The following is a 16,288-nucleotide window of genomic DNA, read 5'->3' as shown; positions in this document are numbered from 1 at the left end:
CATTTTCAGAGATAAGAGGTTGATTAAAGTAAGTCATGCTGATATATTTAAAACATAGAGGTTGGCAGGTAAATGCAAGAAGACTATTTTTCCCCAAGTAGGTGCTTTTTAATCATTTCAAAAAGTCCTTATTGGTTATTCCACTGCTTGCTTCATAAAGAATGACTGTTATATACTTATTGGTAGTAAGCTGATTTTGAATTTGATACACAAAAAAATTGGGAAGTTGCCACTATTTTCAATTACATCATACAAATCTTAGTACCTTAGGAATCTCATGTTGCAAGTTCAGTAGCATTGCTTATTTTTGCTCATTAATAGATCAGAAATCAAACAATACAACATTTATATTTCATAACACTTTACTTGCTGTTAAACATTTAATTCTTTAAAGTACTGAAAACATTGAACTTGATTGAAAATAAAAGTTTCAGTTTACTTATTTCATTGGATTACCAGGATTAACACTGTTCAGAGTAAATGACTAAAGAATATTCAGATGTCTGCCATGATAATCTGTATTTGAATTAATAAATCAAGGTGCTCCATTGTAGCACCCTCTCTGCTAATAATCAGCTCTGTGCCTTTAAACAAATTATAAACTTTCCTCCTAATCAAAAAAATGATAGGCTCAAGAGGATAGTACTTTAGTGTCTGCCGGTTTAAACATCCCCAGATAACCTTCCTAGTGCATTCGTTCTCTTAGAAGTAACTAAGTCTCTGTGTAAATTAACTGAGAATTTAAGGTATGTTTTCAACAAACCTTCTTGTCATTTGTGACTTATTAATTTACCTACTCATATTTAATCACATTCACACCCTTGTATTTTGTATATTTATGCATATATTATATGTATCTATATCCACATGTTATCTCAAATATTTGTTATCATAATGTTCCTTTATCTTCCCTTGTTTTCATTTCTTTTCCTCTGATATCTTTCTTTGCTGCTGTTGTAATTGTTGTTCAAATCCCCCCTTAATCTACTTATTGCCCAGCTCCTTTGAAAGATCCAGGATATAACTCCCTCAGATATTGAGTGTCATGCCAATTTCTTTATTAATGCCCTGTAGATATTTATGATCTTTTGTATAAAATTGTGGTTATCAAAAAAATCTTTTAGTGTGTTCTTTTAAAAGTAATTACAGTAGGAGACAAACTGTCCACACTTGGCATTTTGTACTTTATTATAAAATTATGCTATTTTAACGTAAACTTGAATTTCTTGGTGTTCCAAACACTAAGCTGTTTCATTATTTTTTTTGTTGGGTATAAAGTGTAGGACAAAGCATTCTTTGATAGGAATTTATTTACACATTTTAGTTGATATTTCACTTATAGCATTTTGTAGATTATCTATTTTCTTTTTATAATTAACTATATGGGTATTCCTAGAGACATTGACCTTTTTCTGCTTTAAGGAAAATGTAAATGGCAAATATCTGTTTCTATGCATATTACACAGAGCTACATAATTTTACTTATATATTTGACATCGAAGTTTTGAAATATCCACAAATGATTTATTTTCTTTTCATCTCCCTTCTAAAATATTTTCTGCTTTATTCACAATTCATGTGGCTTTTATCACAGTCACCAGGGCTTTAGCCACACTTAGACATGATGCTCTGTAAGTTTCACAATCCCTTAAGTTTCTGTTTGAAATAATATGATATTTTCTCTGCTATAAAAATAATTAGGAGATTTCTTTCTTTTTCAAAGGATTAAAGTGTGCAGGTATATACATTTGTATACATTCATCATTAACATTGATCCATTAAATAAGACTCTGAGATAAATGTTATTATTGGGTACATTTTTTTGTGTGTATGTGTGTGCGTGTGTGTATATGTTAGTGAGGATAGAGTAAATGACTAGTACTTACACAGGCTAGTAATGGCAGAACTGAGACTTGATTCAGTCCATATAGCTCAAGTTTTCAATTACTATTTTGTTTTGGTTTTGTTTGTCTGTGTGTTTGTGTGTGTATGTGAGTGAGTGTGTGTGTGTGTGTGTGTGTGTGTGTGTGTGTGTGTGTGTCTTTGTGCAGGATGCGCTGTCCCCCTAGAAATCAATACAATTTTCTGTGAAAAGGGTATTGGAAGTAATGAATATCCCATATTGTTTTGAAATTTTATGTGCTTTGTCCAAGCTTGACTGATCTATTTCTCTTATACAAACTCAAAGCAGAGCTTTCAAAAGCATGAATGCCAGGCACAAGGCTCCTTTGTTAAGAGCAATTTTACCTCTTTATTTTATGAATACCTATCCTTTCCTGTACTGTAGAGTGCACATTTGGAACAGTAAGGAGTCCTATTATAAGATATTTACTGAATTGATTTTTTTGAAACAGCAGAATTATTTCAGGCTTTAGAAGCAGAAGAAATGTTTAGAGAAGGCAATTGTCCTGTAAATAGTAATACAGTGTATTGAATGCAGCCCCAAACAGCTAGTGATAGAGAGAGACAGAATCAGTCACTAAATGACCATCATGGTTAATCAAGATGTTTAAGGTTGAACCTGGAAAGGTAGCTCAGCAGAGAGAGCAAGCTGCTGTTCTCAGTTCCAAGCATCCATATCAGGCAGCTCACAACTGCCTCTAATTCCATTTCCAAGGAATTGGACACCCTTTTCTGGTTTCTACAAACACGTGCGGGCATGTGCACACACGCACATACACACATACACAAAAATAAAACAAAGATAATATCTTAAAAATAAAATGAAATATTAAGACAGTGATTCTTTTTTTAAAAAATTCTTACCTGAAAATTTATAATCAGAAAGGGTTTTTAATGAAGCCATTGAAAAGAAGAGAAACAGTAACCTTAATTTTCTGTCAAATAGTATTCATTGACAAATAGATATATTTAATCTTTTATGTTTTGTCTTTATTCTATCTGTATCATTATTTGTTTGAATAATGACGTATATAATGGATTTGACAATAACACTAAAAAAACTAAAAACTAAGAGCACAGCTTATCCAAATTACGTGTTTTGCAATTAATTGGGATAAAAATGTTAAAAGTATAATGTTAGAAGTGAATTTAGTAATTAGATATATACATTATATATGTATATATATATATTATATATATTATATATATATCAGCATATATGTCAAACCCTTAGAATCCACATGTATTTCAGCATAGTATGACAAAATATAACGGTCAGTCTTTTGTTTCAGTGGTTATCACCTTTCCTCCTACAACCTGAGACATATGCATTTAAGAATGTCAGCCCTCCACAAACATGAATTTATTTGATCATTTAATTTTGAAACAACTATTAGTAATTTTCTACATATCAATAAGTCTCCTAGATTATTGTGTTAAAAGGGGTAGGAACAATGAGGGCTGATGAGACACCAAGGACAATGGCACGGGGTTTTGATCCTACTTAATGTGCTGGCTTTGTGGGAGCCTAGCCAGTTTGGATGTTCACCTTCCTAGACCTGGATGGAGGGGGGAGGACCTAGGACTTACCACAGGGCAGGGAACCCAGACTGCTCTGTGGACTGGAGAGGGAGGGGGAGAGGAGTGGGGGGAGGGGGAGAGGAGTGGGGGGAGGGGGAGAGGAGTGGGGGGAGGGGGAGAAGGGTGGGAGGAGGGGGAGAAGGGTGGGAGGAGGGGGAGAAGGGTGGGAGGAGGGGAAGGGTGGGAGGAGGTGGAAACTTGTTTTTTGTTTATGTTTTTTTTTCTTCTTTTCACAATAAAAAAAGGGGTAGAATTATTTTTTCACTTTGTCTGGAACCCTCAGGCACATAGACAAGGAGTAACAGTGAAATAAATTATTTGTTTATTTTGTTTTAAATTCACTATTCCCCTGTCTCCCAAATTGAGATTATAGTCACTGGTCACTATTCTCTATTTTGTCTAAAATGACCTTCTCATTAGGGACATACATAATGTGTTATAAAATGATTAATTGGAGTAAATCTGAATACATAAAAGTTTAAAGCAGTCTAGGGAAAACACAACTAAGATCAAAATATAAAAATATGGAAATAGCTGGGTGGTGACACATGCTTTTAATCCCAGTACTTGGGAGGCAGAGTCAGGTGGATCTCCTTGAGTTTGAGGCCAGCTTGGTCTACAGAGTAAGTTCCAGGATAGCCAGGACTGTTACACAGAGAAACCCTGTCTCAAGAAAGCAAAGCAAAATGAAAGGACAGAACAAAACAAAAATAATATGGGAAGAGAGTGGAAGGACATTTCTGAAAATGTAGATCAGGGAAAGGATTTTGCTAGGGAAACTGGCAAGTTGCTAGGTTACTACCACCTGCATCAGAAGATTCAGAGTGTAGTGTGATGAAGAAGAGAGTTGTCAGCATGGCTGAAGATACAGAATGCATCAGAAATACATTTCTGAAAGAAAAGAAAAAGGAATGGATCAAAGATCTTGGTTATTTTTCTATGAAGAACCTTGAGGTCTACTTTTTTTTTCACTTCTCTTTAGATGCTGAACCTCCCCTTATACATTCCTCGGAGCTCAAGCTATGGGCCTTAATTTTGACATTGCTGCATGGTGGTGAATGATTCTAGAGTATCTGATTAACATCTTGCATCAAGAGTTAAAATCAACTTTAAATACTGGAAGATCCCTATTCCTTCTCATGATATCTTCTGCGTGTCTGTGAAATCACTGTCTTCTCAAAGAATATTTGATTCTTGTGGAAGCCCTAACAATGCAATGTGGTTCCAAGGCTGACAAAGAACTTGATGACTGGCTTTATACTAAACTTATCAATAGGTGTTATTTTTATAATCTTACTTCAGTTGTTGCAAAAATCATTTCCCATGACCTGGCACTTTACTTTTCAAGTAAAATCTTCAAAAAGATCCAACTTTAAAAGAGTAAAATGTATTCTTTTAAGCTGTATATGTAAAAATAATAATTAAAAATGGTTTATAGCTATCTGTAAGGGTATAATAGATACAAGGCACTAATGTGAGATAGCACTTAGCATATGAAAATTCCTAGAATAAATCCCCACATAAGTGTTCCATAAATAAAATCTGTAAACCAGAAACAGATGTGGGAAGTTGAACCTTGTATAAATAAAAATAAATATTAAACTGTGCAGTGGTTAAGACCTGATCTTATTACATGTTCATAATGATATTTTTTTATTTTTCTTTCTTAATTATTGTTTCTTTAGTTTTCTGAGATTATAATACAGTTCCACCAAGTCTTCCTTCCCTATTTTCTCTTCAAATCTCGTCATATTTTATCTTCCCTTGTTCTCTTTCAAGTTAATGGCTTCTTTTCAGCCATTGTTTTACATGCGTATTTGTATACTCTTCCCTTGCAGAGAATAGTTCTCTCACCCTCAACACTCCTTAGTTGCTTGTAGTTCTTTGCATAGTGGTGAGTTCTAGTTGGTTTTTACCAGACAACTTTTGGATGTCTTTTGTTGTCCTTATTCAACTCATGTTTAGGTAGTCATGATGAAAAGATTTTATAAGTATAGCATCTGACATTACTAGGAGACATAGTCTCACAGCAAATTCTCTGATCCTCTGGCTCTTACAATCTTCTTGGCTCCTCTCCCCCCAATATTAGAGTACTACTCAGTAGTAAAAAAAATAATGACATCTTGAATTTTGCATGCAAATGGACGGAATTAGAAAACATTATCCTGCGTGAGGTAACCCAGACCCCAATAAACGAATATGGTATGTACTCACTCACAAGTGGATATTAGTCATAAACAAAGGGCAACTAGCCTATACTTCAGAATCCTAGAGAAACCAAGTAATAAGGTGAACCCAAGGAAAAACATATATAGACCTACCTGGAAATTAGAATCAGACAAAAATTTGGGAGCAGAGGAAAGGGAGTAGAAGGAAGGGGATAAGAGTAGTTGAGGAGAACTTGAGGGTATAGGATAGTTGCAATGGAGGAAGGACAGATATGAGAGAGAGCCTAGGAAAGAGATATCTTAATTGAGGGAGCCATTATGGAGTTAGCAAGAAACCTGGCTCTAGAAAATGCCCAAGAACCCACAGGGATGACTCCAGCTAAGACCCTAAGCAATAGAGGAGAGGGTGTCTGAACTGACCTTACTCTGTAGTCAGACTGATGATTATCTTAAATATCACCATAGAACCTTCATCCAACAACAGATGGGAGCAGAGGCAATCACCCACATTGGAGCCCTGGACTGAGCTCCCAAGATCCAGTTGAAGAGTGGAAGGAGGGAGAGTATGAGTAAGGAATTCAAGATCATGAGGGGGTCGTCCACTGAGACAGTTTGCCTGAGCTAATGGGAGCTCACCAACTCCAACTGGACTGGGAGTGAATGAGTATGGGAAGAAACAAGCTGCTTTTACGGGGGTTGACTGCTGGGGCAGACTGAGGGGCCACTGCTAGTGACACTGGGATGTGTCTCTACTGCAGATACCGGCTTCATGGGATCCTGTTCTCTTTGGATGTAAACCTTACTCAACCTAGAAGTAGTAGCGAGGGCCTTCAACTTTCCACAGGGTGTGGTACATGACACTCCCTTAGGGTTGGAGGGGTGGGGGCAGTGGGGGCAAGGGTCTGTGGAGGGAGAGGGAGGGGATGGAAAGAAGGAGAGGAAGTGCGAATTTGGATTGTTTTTTTAAAGTAATATTAAAAAAAAGAAAGAAAGAAAAAAAGAAAGTAAGTCAGGAGAGGAAGTCAAGCAGGGCACGATGCTGGAGGGAGAAGATAACGCAGAAACCATGGATGGATAGGTGCTGCTAACTGGCATTTCTTCCCTGGCTGTCTCAATCTGCTTTCTTATATAAGCCACGACTACCAGCTCAGTGCTGGAATCACTCACTGTGGCTGGGCTCTTCCCCAATGATCACTGAGAAAATGTCTTACAGCTAAATCTCATAGACGACTTTTCTCAAGGAGGTACCTTTATATCTGATGGTTCTAGCTTGTGTCACACAAAAGCAGTCAATAAAATAGTTTACAAGAGAGTTAAAAGAGAGTTGTACACAATTGGAACTACAAACACATCTCTGATAACACTATAGCAAAATAAATGAGGAAAATGGTGTCACATCTTTAAACTTTGTCATTTCCAATAAACTTGTGTTTTCTAATTGAAAAAAAAAAGAATATCTGAGAAGACAGAACCTCAACTGAGAAAATGTTTCTATTCGATTAGCTTATAGGTAATTTGGCTGGAAATTTTCTTGATTAATGATTGACTGTCAGAAGGTTTTGTCCAATGGGAGTAGTGTCACCCCCAGGCAGGTAGTCCTGGAGCCATAGCATTTTATCGCAGTAATAGAATCCCTAATTAAGACAATGAAAAGTCTCCTTGAATCTACACTGTGATCGTGATACTTTGTGAAGTCTCTGTCTGGTTAGAGGGCTTACAGTGCATACTCTAGTGTGTTGAGATCAGAGTGCAGAGAAAGAGAAGCTTAGTATTATTCTGTGAGTGAGATCTTCTACCAAGTGCCTAAGAATTCACAAAAGCTGATATTCTCTAGTCTGGCCTCCATTTAAAACAGTGCAGCAGACACCTCAGTGGCAAATCTTTTGAGACACTAGATACAACAGACAGGAAACCTAAGATTGTTGAAACAGGAGCGGCAGGGCTGCATCCCCGGCACCTGGCCGCCCGCACAGCTAGCTTTACCCGAAATAATTACACGGAAACTGTATTCTTTTAAACACCGCTTGGCCCATTTCTATCTAGCCTCTTCTAGGCTAGCTCTCGCACCTGGACTAGCCCATTTCTAATAATCTGCTGTAGCCCACAAGCTGGCTTACCAGGAATGATCTTAGCCTGCGTCTGCCTGGAGTGGGAGAATCATCTCGACTCCTCGACTCAGCTTCTTTCTCCCAGCATTCTGTTCTGTTTACTCCACCTACCTATGTTTTAACCTATGAGGGCCAGCCAAGCAGTTTCTTTATTTTTTTAACCAATGAGCTTCCTCCATCATAAGATTGTACTTTTTACTCTTAAAAATATTAGATAAGTAAATATATTTTTAAATTTTACGAAAGATTTGTTATATAATAATAGTCTATTGATATGTACACATGTCTATCAGGTTTAAGAAATACTTCTGAACCAAATTTGATAGCAGGGTTTTAAGCAATTTTATTTGTTACCAGTTATACTTCTTCAAATAAATAAAAAGTGTGCATCTCCTTTGAGAACATGTTGCAAAATGATCATCCCATCCTCATGAATAGACAATGAGGCTGGATGGGATTTTAATGCTACATGCGTCCCTAAAGTGCTTTTTTATCACATCATTTCTGTATTTTTTGCTGCTAGGAATTCTTGTATCTCCCAATGCAATATACTGCTCTAGGGGTTTAAGATCACATTCAAACTGAGAGGGATGAAGGAGAATAAAAATGAGGAATGAACTTGGCCTGACAAGACTAACTTAGTATAAAAATTTATAAATTTCTATGTAAGATTCATACTTTCTCAACTGGATCAACTTTCTCCCGAAGAAGAAACAAAACCTAATATCTATTTATATGGTCATTACTTCAAAGGTTAGTTTTTCTGGCAATGAAGAATATTATTCTCAAAGGAATACTATAAAATACATGGGAAATAAGCAAGTTTGATAAGGAGTAGAGTTGCCACAAGTTTTATTCTTCATTGGAAGTAACTTTTGATATGAACAACTAATATGCGGGAGGCATCAGATTGTTCTCAAGCCAGTAATAAATATTCACGGAAGTAATCTAGACAGATAAAAAAATAACTGGTCTGTGCATGTAAGCTTTGATCCCTTGATTTTAGGAGGGATTATTTTAGTAATGTGTTTTGAATTTAAAAAAGTTTTGAATCAGAGTTGAACAAATAGAGTGGGGAGTTGATCAGTCGGAGAAGTCTGAATCTGCTGGAACCCTGATAGCGCAGCCTCTCTGAAATCCTCCCACCTTTGGACTCCTGGTGTACTGTCATTAACCTCTTTGTTTCAGGATTGGACACAGGCACAGCTTTAAAATTATTATAACTCAATTATCTAGCTGCATTCTTTCCTTTTTGCTGTTTTTACTTTGATATGAGACTTTAAACTTTACCTACATGTTTAGTTTGTGATTGAGACTTGACAATTGCAAAATTTATACTTATGTAATAACTTATGACTATAAAAAGCTGTGTTACTTGGTTTTATTCTGATTTCTCATATTAAATACTGTTCTTACAGGTCAGGAGACAGTTTGTCATGATGGGGAGAACGTGAGTTGCTTTCTTACTTCTGGGTGGGTCAAGAAGCAGACAAAGTCATAATGGCACTTGGCTCCACCTGCCTCCTCTTTTTTTAATCTGACCTAGATCCTAGCACAGTAAATGGTCCTGTTCTCATTCAATGTGGGTCTTATCCCTCAGTGAATCATTTCGGGAAATACCTTCACAAGCACATCTAATACATAAGATGTTTCTTTTTTATGTATTTATTTATTTATTATATATACAATATTCTGTCTGTGTATATGCCTGAAGGCCAGAAGAGGGCACCAGACCCCATTACAGATGGTTGTGAGCCACCATGTGGTGCTGGGAATTGAACTCAGGACCTTTGGAAGAGCAGGCAACGCTCTTAACCTCTGAGCCATCTCTCCAGCCCCCATAAGAGTTTCTTAATTTACTCAAGTCACAATCCCAATTACCCTTAACAAATGCAAAACTGCTTTTGCTGCACTGTTGTGGACTCTATGCCACCATTACTGACTACTCAGGACAGAACCCTGGCTTTGATTACTGATTGAATCTTGGGGAGTATCTTTACCCCTGTAGTCTACATTTTCTTTCTCTAAACAATGATGCTTCCAAATTCACAGTAATTCTTTGAGGATTAAGTTATCTAAGAATGAGTATACACTACATGCTCTAGAAACAATATTGATAGCATTATCTTCTTGCTAGGTTTATTTATAATATTTAATCTTTTTATTGTTAACAATGATCAATGATTTTTTTTTGAAGCACTGGCAGTTGAACAAAAAGACAACATACAGTAGTTACATACTCTATTTCTCAGCCACATAGATGGTTTTGGGCTAAATCCAAGACTTGGCCTTGTTTCTATGCTTTGCTCTGTGACTTCATTTTCATTTAGGAGAAAGGTCAGGCCTGAAAACAGCTCCAATATTCCTCTGTGCTTTGCTCTCCTAAGAGTTGAGAAAATCTCTTTTCTTGGTCCTGCAATTGTTTAAATTGTGAATTTCTCTACATGTTTAGTTCATCCACAACATTGTCCTTTGGTGTGCAAAGCCCTTCTGTATGTGTATTGCTTTTATTGTTAATGAACAAAGCTGCTTTTAGCCAATGACTTGACAGTGTAAAACCAGCCAGGAAATACAAACTGAGATGTACAGAGTGAGTAGGCAGAGTCAGTGAGAAGCCATCTAGCCACCCGAGCTACACGCCAAGCCAAGGTTCCACACTGGAACCTTGCTGGTAAGCCACAGCCACAGCCACGTGGTAATACACAGAGTAATATAAATGGGTCAATTTAATATATAAGAGTAAGTCAGAACTACACTTAAGCTATTGGCCAAACATTATTATGATTAGTACAGATTTCTGTGTGATTATTTTGGCTATGGGCAGCTGGGAATGAATGAACAGCCTCCGCCAACAGATTGGCACACCAGTGTGATCTGAAATATTCGGGGCTAATGTCCACCACTCCCTTTGGGTCTGGATGCTTTTGTGCCCACTTGGGGTCAGGAGCAAAATAGCTGAGACCATGCCCACAGCTCAGCAAATTCCTGCTGTCATGCCCAGAGATATTTCCAAGCTGTGCAGTGTGCTGCATTAACAGATTTAGCTTTTACTCAGATAAAAAGGTTTGTATTTTGCTCGGTGCTACCAAGAGTTGAGGTGGTGAGGACTGCTCTCACCAGGCAATCTCAGAGGCAGTGAACAGACCTCCACCATGTTGGATTGGGTGGAGCCACAAGACAAAGCAGCCTTGCAGTCTTAGTCCTTGCTATACCTGATTAGCATTTAAAAAAAGCACCTGGTCAGAAAATAATTATAGATATGCACTAAAAACAGACTCAGGCAGAAATAAACCTCTGAATGGGTCACAGTCTGTCTTATAAAGTACATAGGCTTGAGATACAAGAAAAAAAGTATAGACGATTATAAATGGAAATAATTTTTTAAAAAACAAAACAGAGCCTTTAAACAGACACAGTGCAGACAGTCGTAGATTAGAGGAGAAAAGAAAAATAAGCCACATAGAGATGGAATATACACAGAGAGTCTGGGTAATGTATACTATTGTGTTTTCTTTGAATTATTTGACTGTGAAGGAGCTAAGTACAGAGAGACATTTCATTGTATGGCTGCTAAGCTAAACCAGCATGTGTATTATAAAGGTATTTTTACTGCTGAAACTACCTAAAGAAGGTGAGACATGAGACAGTCCTTCAGGGCTCCTGCTTCACTTAAGAGTCTGCCAGACATTCTGCAGGACCCAGAAGAAAGTGACTGACAAACTGCCAATATAGGTGAAACAGTTTTTGAAATTTCCTTCTTCATAGAAAAGTCTGTCAGATGTTATGGGTCAGTAGGATGAAGATGGATATTCCAAAGTTACAGAACAGCTTTGGGTGACTGTCCAGGCAGCAAGATGTCTCTGTTAATTCTAGAGTTTTGGAAGTTATGTACAATGCACTTTATGTTTACATAGGTAATTTTATATGCTTCTGGAGTCTTTCATGGACTTGAAGAAAAATATTTATAATTATAAAGAATAGATTACATATAAAGCTTTAGACTCACAAAATAAGATAGATGATAGAGTATTTTCCTTAATTAGCCAAATGTAAATGGACTAAATGTTGTAACTATAATTCTTGTTTGGTAACTATTTTGTTGTATATAACTTTGCTTTGTTAAGCTGGGAGGTGGTGGCTCACGCCTTTAATCCCAGCACTCGGGAGGCAGAGGCAGGCGGATCTCTGGGAGTTCGAGGCCAGCCTGGTCTACAAGAGCTAGTTCCAGGACAGACTCCAAAGCTACAGAGAAACCTTGTCTCGAAAAACCAAAAAAAAAAAAGAAACAAAGAAAAAGAAAGAAAGAAAAGAAAAAAAATAACCGTGCCAATATTCCCAAACATTGTCTATAAATCTCCTTTTCCATTTAAAGGGGGATATGATCTAGATATAAATAATTTACATTGGTATAAGTTTTGCTTTGTTGATATCAATTGAAGGGCAATTGTTATATGCATATATCTGTATATATATTTCTAATATTAATGATGGTACTGTGATTACGTAGTTCATGTAAAAATAAATTGAAGGGCAATTGTTATATGCATATACCTATACATATTTCTAATATTAATTATGGCACTGTGATTACATCGTTCATGCAAAAATGGAATGTATATAGGTTGTTAATGGATAATAAATAATAATCATTAATAATAATATACCTGGTCGTTATGTTCAGTAGACTTTCTTAATGTGCATAGATATATTTCAGGTAGGCATTCTTCATCTATCTCAAAGGGCACAGAATGATATTTTAAAATAAATCACTATTGGGTGACTGTCCGGGCAGCGAGATGTCTCTGTGATTTCTACAGTTTGGAAGTTGCTTATTTCTTGTTTGCTTAGGTAATATTTTGCACCTTTCTGGAGTCTTGGATGGAGCTGAGGAACGTACGTATGCAGTTGGCTTCCACCTCACAGTGCTCACCATTTGGGGGAAAATTGCATTTAGTCAGTTCTCTGTCCTTTCTTTAAGCAGTAACTCGGGTAAAATCTCATCCTTCTCTAAAATCTCTGACAGTTTTTGATGGCTGAGAGGTTTTGCCTGGTTACCTCAAAGAAATTTCTTTTTTTTATTTATTTATTATGTATACAATATTCTGTCTGTGTATATGCTGCAGGCCAGAAGAGGGCACCAGATCTCATTACAGATGGTTGTGAGCCACCATGTGGTTGCTGGGAATTGAACTCGGGTCCTTTGGAAGAGCAGGCAATGCTCTTAACCACTGAGCCATCTCTCCAGCCCCCAAGAAATTTCAAATCAAATTTCTCTCCCCATGCTACCTTACATGGGTCCACAAATTCTGTTTCCACAAACACCAGGCGTTCTTTTGAATCCCCGGGAGCTGAACGAACGACTTCATAATTAAACATGTCAGATCCCCCCCCCCTCATTTCCCTGCTAGAATTCTTTTTTTTCCCCCCTCATTTAACTTTGTTTTCTGTTCTGCCGATGCCTTAAAAAAGGACAAGAGATACCAGACATTTCCATGCCACAGACAGCGGTGAGAAGCCAAGAGACCAGCTACGCCAGGATGGGGCCAGCACCCAGCCTACTCAGATTCTGAGCAAACCCCCTCCTTGGGTTCTACGACCACAAAAAAACGACGCACACACACCAGCAGTAAGCAGTTGAGAATTCTCCACCCCAATTCCTTCAAAATGCGGTGTGTAATACCCTTGTTTTGTTTTGTTTTTATAGAGAAGACCTGGGAATGTTATGGTTTTCTGTGTCTTTGGTTTTCTGTGTCTTCAACAGAATATTGTATACATAATAAATAAATAAATAAATAAATAAATAAATAAATAAATATTTAAAAAAAAAGAGACAAGCCACGCCCACTCCCTTCCTACCAGCTGAGGCAGGCTGATCTTCAGCTATTGGACCGAGCTCGCTCTCTTTTCCATCTTCCTTTCGGAGAGTCAGCTTCACTTGTGCCTCTCTCCCCACTTCTCTGCTTTCCCTTCTCTGCCATCACCGTTTGGAACCTACAGCATTTCCGCAGGGGATCTTACACCATTTTTAAATATATATATATAATATATATATATTAAATATATATAATATAAATTTATAAATATAAAATATATATAAATATAAAAATAAATATAAAATATATAAATATAAAATATAAATATATATAAAATATAAATTAAATATATATATTAAATATATACATATTTGAATATTTTTATTTAAATATTTAAATATTTTTAAATATGTAACCCCACGCCTCCGGGTACCCACAGGTATGGAATGTCTCTCCCAGGAAAAATCGGGTCTACACTGATCAGGTTTTTTTAGCTTCACCTTGCAAGGTGAGTCAAAGAGCTCAAGAGCAAGCGGTTGCCCAAGATAGAAACCACGTAAGCAAAAAAATCTCCCTTTGAATTCACAGAAACCACGCCGCAACTGATCGCAAGCACTGTGGCCCTTACTCCCAACACAGGGACACAGGGCCCACAACACTCGGACCTCTATTTACTTATTAAATTTTAGCCTCCTCCTTAGTTTACATCATGGTGGAAGTATTTTTTTTAAAGCATTAGTATCTTTATTACGGCATAATGCAGTACTTTATGAAGGTACAAACCGTTTATGTACAACACACAGACAGACTGAACAGAAAACCAGGTATAATTCAAAATCCAGAGTTATCTGAAACTGGAAAATATTTTCCAAAATTGGCTTTTTTAGATAACGGTACACTAGGAATTTACCTGAAAGGTGGCAAGCTGTTGACCATGACTTTCAGGAGTTATTGCCGAGTTTTGACAAAGAAACGGACAGGATCGACGTCCAGGACGGTAACTTACAGGATATCCAGGGGCCATTCAAGGAGCATATATTATCTTTAAAAGGAAACATGAAGAACTTGGACTCAGGTGCAGAATGGGGAACAAAAAAATTGATACCTTACTGGAATCCCTAGAGACGCATGCAGGTAAGGAGACGCATGATCTAAGAAAGACAATGATACAGAAATTTGAAATGATGGAGGAAATTATCTTTCATTTTTAAGACCTTTAATTACGATGACGAATCTTGGGTAGGATTAGCAATTTCTACAGCGATGAGGGGGACATAAGGAAAATTTGGAGGATAAGTCAGAAATTAAATTAAGGAAATAAGAAGCCTGTGTTTTGGCAGACCTCAACAAAATGCTCAGAGACTGTTTGCAATTTTAAAAGACATTGATGTTGAAATGTAACCATGATTTTACTATCACGGGATCCTTCAGATAGAACACCGCCCACACACAGTTTGTGCTCAGATTCAGGGACCATACCTAGGGGTTGCTTATAATTAATATACCGTTGAGGTTTGGGAGAGGAATTTTATAAGCTCAAGGATCTGTTTGAAAAAAAAAAGATGGAAATTTGGATAGGTAATAACGGTATTTGTGAATATTCATGGCTAATTCCATGGGTATAGATTTTTGAATATGGATACAAAGCTGAGTTATGTTTAATATTGTATGCATGCACGCTTCTACCTATGTTTAAAACATCTTTGCACATCGATGCATATTGTACTCATATATGTATGCCATATCACAGTACACATTTCTACCTATGACTAAGATACTTATGTTATTTATGTATTGATATCCGTGGTTTCCATTTGGGGGGTGCTCGGTGCTCAGTGCTCGGGGTGCTGGGTGCTCAGTACTCAGGGTGCTGGGTGCTCAGTGCTCAGGGTGCTCAGTGCTCAGTACTCAGGGTGCTGGTTGCTCAGTGCTCAGGGATGCTGGGTGCTCAGTGCTCAGGGTGCTGGGTGCTCAGTACTGAGGGTGCTCGGTGCTCAGTGCTCGGGGTGCTGGGTGCTCAGTACTCAGGGTGCTGGGTGCTCAGTGCTGGGTGCTCAGTGCTCGGGGTGCTGGGTGCTCAGTGCTCAGGGTGCTGGGTGCTCAGTGCTCAGGGTGCTGGGTGCTCAGTACTCGGGGTGCTCGGTGCTCAGTGCTCGGGGTGCTGGGTGCTCAGTACTCAGGGTGCTGGGTGCTCAGTACTCAGGGTGCTGGGTGCTCAGTACTCAGGGTGCTGGGTGCTTAGTACTCAATCAGTGCTCAGTGCTCGGGGTGCTGGGTGCTCAGTACTCAGGGTGCTGGGTGCTCAGTGCTCGGGGTGCTGGGTGCTCAGTGCTCAGGCCTTGGTACTCCGTGTGACACCGCGTGACCCCGTGTGACCCCGTGTGACCCCGAGTGACCCCGTGTGACCCCGTGTGACCCCGAGTGACCCCGAGTGACCCCGTGTGACCCCGTGTGACCCCGAGTGACCCCGAGTGACCCCGTGTGACCCCATGTGAAGGGTTCCCTGCCCTCTTAAGGAGGGAAGGGGGGAAGAGGGTAGTGGGGGAGAGGGTGGGGAATGAGAAAGTATAAATTTTTGAATGGAAAAACAACTAATTAGGGGGCTGGAGAGATGGCTCAGTGGCTAAGAGCATTTCCTGCTCTTCCAGAGGTTCTGAGTTCAATTCCCGGCAACCACATGGTGGCTCACAACCATCTGTAATGGGGTCTGGTGTCC

This window comes from Microtus oregoni, unplaced genomic scaffold (assembly GCF_018167655.1).
Source record: "Microtus oregoni isolate MIOR12 unplaced genomic scaffold, Mior012 000178F_ref0000233, whole genome shotgun sequence".
NCBI classification, from domain to species: domain Eukaryota; kingdom Metazoa; phylum Chordata; class Mammalia; order Rodentia; family Cricetidae; genus Microtus; species Microtus oregoni.
This window is presented reverse-complemented; position numbering follows the sequence as displayed.